Source organism: Rattus rattus, chromosome 4 (assembly GCF_011064425.1).
Source record: "Rattus rattus isolate New Zealand chromosome 4, Rrattus_CSIRO_v1, whole genome shotgun sequence".
In the NCBI taxonomy this organism is placed as follows: domain Eukaryota; kingdom Metazoa; phylum Chordata; class Mammalia; order Rodentia; family Muridae; genus Rattus; species Rattus rattus.
The window spans coordinates 170,610,012-170,618,433 of NC_046157.1; the positions used below are offsets into that span (position 1 = coordinate 170,610,012).

The 8,422-nt window shown below is 35.7% G+C and overlaps 1 non-coding gene across 1 annotated transcript; it reads left to right on the forward strand.

Annotated features, from left to right (window-relative positions):
- The first annotated feature begins 7,671 nt into the window (after positions 1–7,671).
- Positions 7,672–7,835, forward strand: LOC116899925. Its single transcript, XR_004387895.1, has one exon. It is a non-coding gene; the product is annotated as a U1 spliceosomal RNA (small nuclear RNA).
- Positions 7,836–8,422: the final 587 nt, after the last annotated feature.

Below are 8,422 nucleotides of genomic sequence, written 5' to 3' on the forward strand. Positions count from 1 at the left end.
TATTTTTCGCTGATGGCAGGACAAGCCTGTATTGGTCCACCTTACACTGCATAGTTGAGCCGCATTTGTTGGGACTCCATAGAGAGAAATGCATCAAGTCATTTCTGGTGGTGTGCTGCAGTTGACTGCTGCCTCTGAGGACTCAGGCTGATTGGATGCACGTGCTCAGGCAAGACCAGTGCTGAGGTAAGAGACGGGCTGAGGCAAGACACATGGAGGTTACTACTTTTCCACTGCCACCGGTGGGTGGTAGGATACAAGAAAGGTTAAAGGGGTTTGAGAACAATACTTAAAAAGAAGGTTAAACAAATTTAAAGTTCCATTGGATTTTGTGTCTCCATAGTTCCACACATGGGCGTGTTACAGAGATACTCAAGGCAATCAATTCAGTCAAGTTTTAAAGTCAAATTTGAATTATATTCTAGACACCATGAAACAGTATTAAAAATGTTAGAGGAGGTATTTGTCAAGATTAATTAGAAGTAACTTGGATGAAAACCTAGTGAACAGATATGTGTTCAAAAATTTAATCTGCATGCTTTTATGAAAGAAATTTTACAGAAAGAAATTTTCACCTGTGAATATTGAAGAAAACAAATATTCTTCATAGTATGGCTCTATCTCGTTTTATTAGTTGAAGAATTTAGCTGATCAAACACTGACTTTCCACAGCAAGAAAGAAAAAGCATTGTGGTATAAACTGCATCTGAATGGAAACATCAGTTCTTCACTATGTAGCAGCCTATCACAGCCTTATCACCCAATCTGGGTTCACTAATCTTACTCAGTTTGCACATCCTCAGCCTCTGTTTTATTCTCAGACTCAGACTCAAGTCTCTGCCTCCGTCTCCCTCTCTGTTTATTTGTCTCTCTCTTTCTGTATCCTCCCCCACCCTGCTCTGTTTGTTCCATGTAGAAAACATTTATTTATTTATTTATTTATTTATTTATTTACCATGTTCTCTTATGTATTCATGGTTGGTCTTGAAGTCATAATTCTTCTGCCTAAGTCTTCTAAGTACCTACATTACTGGTCTGTGCCACTAACCCAGCCACTTTAAAAGAATATTGAGGAAAACACATTTTCTTAAGATACAATTATTTTCTATTAACTACAAGTTTCGCTACAAGTGGTATTTCTAATAAATACTTAAACGTGTGTGAGTTTTTCAAAGGTCGATGAATGAAAGCTAGGAAAATGTTGAGGTCCATTTAAAGAAAGCTCAGATTGCCTCAAGAATCCGAACGTCGCATTGTAAGATTTCTGTTAGTAGCAATTTAGCAATTCTAGAAATAAACTTGAATATCTAGTTGAGGAGCATTTTTTAAGCAAAGTGTTAATTATGGGTGGTAGTTTGAATGGAAATGACTTCTAGAGGCTCCCATATTTGAACACATGGACAACTTGCTTTAACCATTTGGAAGAATTAGTAGTTGTAGCCTTGTTGTAGGGGTTGTGTTCATAGGGATGGGATTTAGGGTTTTAAAAGAAGCTCATCACTCATGGTACCCTTTTTCTAACTGTAAGCACAATTAAATGCTTTCTTTTATAAGTCTTCTTGATAACAGTGTTTTACTACAGCAATGTCAAAGTAACTAAGACAGAAGTTGTAAACAGGGAATGGACTATGGCTATGACAGAGATGACCATATAATTTTTTGGAGGACTGTAGAATAATTTATAATTTGGACTAGAAAATTCATTAAATAGTGTAAACAAATTTAGTGTGCCATCATTAAAATTTACTGAAATCTATAAGCATTCAGTGAATGAAGAGAAATTCATTTTCATGAAGGAGTAAATATTTGTAACTTGTCCTGGATAGAAAATATGACATTTTTAAAGACTACTTGAGAAAAGAAAAATGAACAAACTTGCAATTCTTGTGTTTTATATACCAGTTAAAATGAGACTTATGGAGTACAAGAGCATGGAATCATTAATTTTGTAGAAATATTTAAAACAAAGTTGTTCTCTTACTTTTCATTAACTTGATGCAAACTTAGATGTATTGAGGAAGAGGGAATCTCAGCTAGAAAAAAATTATGCCTCCATAAGATTTACCTGAAGGCTCTTCTGGGGGGTATATCTTGATTAATGATTAGAGTATAATGTCCCAGCTCACTGTGTGTAGTACCTCACATAAGAAGGTGAAATAAGAAGGATGGCTGCACATTCCATGGGAGAAAAGCAAGTAAGCAGCATGAGTTCACAACTCTGAATCATGACATAGTTCCTGCCATCTGATTCCTCCCAGAATTCCTTGGATGATGGAAAACATGCTTTAAGAGGCAATAAACTTTCTTCCCCAAGGTTGTCTTTGGTCATAATGTCTTACCACAGCAATCAAAGCCTTAACTGTAACAGAATTTGGTACCGGGTTGTGAGGTACTCCTGTGACAGACCTTATGTGTGGGAGGGGTAGTGGCAGCATTTAAACTTTGGGCTGGACAAGCTTTTGAATACCCCAAGTTTGATGGGATATTCTTGTGCTTTCTGGGAAGATAAGAGTGCTGAGAGAAATGCAAATAATGGGGTTCTGACTTGTAGAACTCCAGAGAGAAGTTTGAGAGTCCCTTCCTTATTCTACAGGGGCTGTTCAATATTTTGAATTAAGAATCTATAGTCAGCTGGGGCTGAAGAACCAGCTTTGATTAACAAGAAGTCAGAACCACTAAAGGAAAACCTCTGTTTTGTGTGAACAATTGATGTTGATTAGGTGCAGAAGAGAAAGTACTGACCAGCATCATTAAGGTGAAATCTTTTGGGAAGTGTTCCACAGGGTCAGGAAATAAATGCTATAGTCAAGTCAAGGCCAGGGCTATATCCTATGCTTGCATCTGAACTGATTAATGTGTAAGAGTTCTCCAGGTGATACTGGTTTTGAAGGCATGAAATATTCATGGACAGAACCCGAGATTCGGCATTGTGAGAATCCAGCGAAAAATTTGTTAGGGGGGAAAAATGTAGCATTGTTTGTAGGAGAAGCCTTGGGACCGAATGCATCTTTGAGAGAAGTGGAAGCTTGGAACCAGGTGCCAGGATCAAAGTCCATGACTAGAGACCAGCAGAGGTTACTGATGAATATGTAGCCGAGTTGCATCAGAGACCCCATCTTTGAGGAGATGCCACTATCACTGGAAGACCACCAAGTACAGCAGCAGCTGTGGGATGGAGGCAGCTTGAGCCTTCTGTGACGTACTTTATATCTTTGGTAAGGCAAAGCCTGATAGAGGTGTTCATGAACGTTCCTGTTCAGGGGACTGTGAGGACTAGACATTGGACATAATCTTGTTTATACGGTTGAAGTTTGCTTTTTACATATTTGGATTGTAACTTATTGGCAATTTAGGTAGAATTTATGTATTTTATAGATTTTTTTTTATTTTAGAGAAGTTTGTACTTTGTAAGAGATGCCAGATGTTTTAAGGGGACCAACCTTTTAAAATGTTTGAATATTTAAAAATCTTTACATGTCTTTTATTTAAATATTATTTAGAGACTTTTAGACTTCTAAAATCAGACTTTTAGAAGTGGGAGCATTTTATATTGTGTTATTGATAATATGATATCTTGGGCATAATAAGAAAATAAAATGTATGCCTTAATAAAGGATTTATTTAAGTGGATGTTTGAGAAATAGACAATTATGCTGCTTATTTTCTGTCAACCTGAAATAAGTGTAGGAATATCTGAGAAGATGGAACCATAATTGAAAAAATACCTCCATCGGATTTTTCTGTAACATGTCTTGTGAGTATTGTTTTAATTAGTGTTTGGTATGTGGCCATCCCTGTGCAGGAGATCCCAGATAGGATAAGAAAGCAGATAAAGACAGCCATGATTAACACACCAGTAAACAGCATTCTGCTGTACCATATGTTTTAGTTGCTGGTTCCACACTCCAGTCCTGTGCTCCTGCTCCGACTTCTGTGGAGGATGGAGAACAAGCTATTGCATGAAAGAAAACCTTTCCTCCCAAAGTTGCTCATGGTCAAGGTGTTTCATTAGACCTTTAGCAAGCTGCACTGAGACAAGAACTAACGAACTTACCCAGAGAGAGAGAGAGAGGAGAGAGAGAAGGGGGTGTGGGGAGAGAGAATGGATTATCTGCATCTAAGAGTGTGTAAGCACTAATAAATATAAAGAAGGAAGTTAAAGCTGAGTCATTTCTTTCTATGGAGTCATGGTCATGAAAAGGCCACTGAAAGGGAATCAAATAAAGTCTCCCAGGAACTAAACTACCATCCAAAGAGTACACATGGACAGACCCATGGCTTCAGCTGCATCTTCAGCAGAGGATGGCCATGTTGGGCACCGATGGGAGGAGAAGTTGGACCCCCAAGTGTAGGGGAATATCAGAACGGGGAGTGTGAAGGACTGGGTAGATGGATGGGGTGACACCCTTATAGAAGAAGGGGGAGGAGGAATGGGATACAGGGTTTGTCCACAGGAAACAGGGAAAAGACATAACATTTGAAATGTAAATAAGTGAAAAAATCCAATTAAAAAAGAGAAAAAAAGATACATTTTAGGAGCCAAAGGAAGATTGATCTTGAAGAAAGTGTGCTCAGTAATGTCACGTGTTACCAAACGTTCTTAAAGAATAAATGAAAAAACTCCACTGTACTAAATAATTAAGGTGGAAAAGGCAAGCTGCAAGAAAACAGAAGTGCTGTTTCTCTCCTCTAATTGATTTTGAGAATTAATAAAGGGAAGATGTCATTGGACATAAACTAATTTTCACAAAAGGGAAAGAATAAATTCATCAAGGATAATTAGAGAAAAAAGTAAGTTGGAAAAAATGTGTGACTTTGTATAATATGATCTTGACATATGGAAAAGGCCCTAGCCATGCAAGAGGAATTACATTTTCCTACTTCTTACCTTTTACTTTCCATTGGAGTGTGAATGTAACTCCTTTAATGATTTCGGAGAAGCATCCTGTTGATGTGGCTTCTTTCCCAATTCATCCAGGAGAATTAAATAAGATCTTGTTAAATTTCTACACAGAAAGCTAAATAGTTACAAACTATTACACATTGATATTCATTAAATGGTATACTACTAATCATAATATATGTAGTCATCCTATAGACCAAAATATACATAATTTTAATATAGTATATATATAAAACTCTAAAAACATACATTATTTTCTATACCCCTTTTTAATCACTAAATGTAAACTTGTTAATGATTTACAAGAAAATTTAGTTTAAATCCTTATTTATATTATCAAACATTTAGTTCACAAACAATTTTGTTGCCAACTTCTGAAAATATTAATGGATGTGCTTGGTCTTATGTACATGGTATAACCTTGTGCTCATAATATAATAGTAGTGAAGAAAGTCTTTTAAAATAATATCAATTTTCCATAATACACCATGACTAGTGCATGATAATAAGGCATACTGCAAAATCAATTTTTGATGTAATCATTTCTGTTTTCTTTCATACCTTTTAAAAACTGATGCATCATCAAAACACTTTGTTTTCTTATAAGTTTCAAAAGGAGAAAAAAGGAGAAAAGACTTGCTTGACCTTCTCCACAATTGGCCGAGGCTTTCGAGCCTTTCATTTGGGTCTCCATTAGTGGAAAGTGGTTTTAGCTAGCTGTACTCAAGCATTTCAGTCAATCACCAGCTTTTATCTTGTTGTTATCATAAAGGGCCATTTCTTTCCTAAAATGGTCAATTAAGTTCATGGAAATAAATGGTGAAGAATATAGAATTTGTTAGCTGTACTGACAGTAGTGTACTGGTTTGTGGGGAAAAAAAAAACATTTCAGAGAATTTCTTAATGAATTGAAATAGCTTCTGCCCGTGAGATGTTTGTTCTCCTTTCTTTTCTCTCTGGACACAATTCACAGTTAACAACGCAGGAATTGAGTATTTGAAAGCTCTTAAAATATCCACATCGTACTTAAAGTTGGGGCCTGTTTTTTGGATTAACTACTCCATTCCCCTCCATTTGTATGAAGTGCGTTTCAAAAATCAATTACAGTACATTTCACTTAAAAAGCACCAGAAAGAAAGTTTCATTTGTGTGGGAGAATAATGCCACAGAAAGATTCATCCTCTGGAGTAAATTCATCAAGCAGGCTGTGCCATTCGTACTAAGCATCATCACAATGCACAGGAAAAATGAAAGTGGATCTGGAAGTCAGTGAAGTTCTGGTTTGTGGGTGCCAGGGCACTGGAGGTGCTACATATCAGGAACACAGGAGTGAGGTGGATGACCTTCTTTCTTTAAATTAATGGTCTGTGATTTTTATTACCCCAAAAGGTCCAGCATATAGTCTAGTGCTATCTGATAAGCAAGGCTAAGTTAAATATTTCTATATGATATTGTCTTGTAGTGCCAAAAAAATGTAGTCTATAAATGTGAAATTTAGGTAATATCTTTCTCGGTCAAATAAAATGCTGAAAGTGTAGGATTCAGTTCACTAAGGGAAATCACATGTATTTCAAGGTTTGCTTCTATATTATATGTAAATGTTGTCACGAATCCTTTTCTAAGTAAATATATCTAATGCAATGTCAAGGATAATTATGTATTGAAATGATTTTCATTTCTGAGTATTGTATTCGAAAACGTCAAGTCAGAAACTTGATCGGTCTGTTGAAAATCTGTTTCTATGAAGAAGGGAATAGGTCATACAGTACACAGGTTTCAAACCAAACAACAGTCTAACTGTTTGAGAGGATGCTCTCTGTGTTTGACATTCAAATCAGCAGAGAAGAACATCATCCACCTTAATGTGTGTAAGCTTCATCCTACTATTTAAAGTGCCAAAAGATCTAAACCATGTCCCCTGGGGAAAAAAAGCTCTCCCATAATAATCAAGCAGCGCCATCAGCTTTTGTTGCTAGACCTCCAGGTTATTAGCCTGTGTCTCTAACTATGTATTGCCACCATAGTACAGTGCACGAGCCAATTCCATACACGCTTGTATTGTGGAAATACAATGTTCCTAAGTTGTATAAATTTTATATGTGACTTAAAATATCACACTCTATCCATAGTCTTGAACAAAAGCTATTTCTGATTTGAATGGTTAAAGAGATGGAAATGCTAAGCACCCCGCTCTCTTACAACAGAGACACATATCAAATTATCACGGTGTCTAACATATGCTTTTGCAAATAAAATAACTAAGAAAGTACATCTTACTCAGTTCACATGTCTCATAGCAGTAGAGATTTTTTCTGAGTGATGTGTTACTATGTAACATGATTGAGCATCATAGATCATACAAAATATCACAGCAATATTTTTCCATAAAGACATTATATAGGCAATGTGGCATCAGCTAAACATTAACTAATACATGATTCGTTATGAGTGCATTTATATGTTTGTGTGTCTGTGAATATGTATATTTACAGATTTTTTTTAGTTTGGGTAAATATTGATTAAATGCAGTATTAATATAAAAATGCAGTCACAAACAGCAAGCATTAAAATCTTTGTATACTTGATAGGCTTTGTATAAAATTTAGGAGCAGAAAGGAACATCACACACATAATTATGAGCAAATCAAATACATAGTGAAATTTATTCACAACCTTATTTCAAAAGACTGTAGCAATATGAGTATTCATATTCTTAATTTTTGCATATGTATATACATTTCTACATGTATATACATACGAATGTATATATATTACCTGGTAGGGGTGAAACCATGATCAGAAAGATGGGATTTTCATGGTGAGGCTCATCCACTGTATGTAGTGTAGGCTGACTAATGCAATTTCCCCATTTGTATGAAATTCAACTGCACGATTCATTGTAGTAGGGGACTGATTTTTCACTTTTCCCTTAAGAAATTCAAAATAAAATGAATTTAAAGATACCACAATTATACCAGGAGAACCTTACTCCATAACTCAAGAAAGGCTGTTAAAAATCTAATTACATTTTGTATTGTATTCAGTATTTAAAGAACCGCAATAAGTTTTATTTGTAAGAAGGTCAAGAAGGGAAAAAAATAAATCTAAACAGGAAAGAAAGAAACCAAAGTATCTTTACTCACAGATGAGGTGATTTTACACATAATCTATCTAAATGCTTCAACAGAAAATATACACAGCTGATAAGTTCGTGGATCAAAATATCGAGGTAGAAGTGAAAATATAAAATTGAGTGACCATGGGACTAGAGAAATGGCGCTTTGGTTGTGATTATTGACTGGTCTTGCAGAGGATCTAAGTTCGATTCCCAGCATACACAATGCCCTCGAGGGGCACAGACCTATGCTGCGACAATATACTCATGGACACAAGATAAAAATAATAGCAAATATAGTAATATTTTTAAAATTAATAGTGCTTTTCTATGCCCATGACAAATACAATGAAAGAAATTTCCGTTTACAATAATCTTAAATATATAGTGGAATATATCTAACC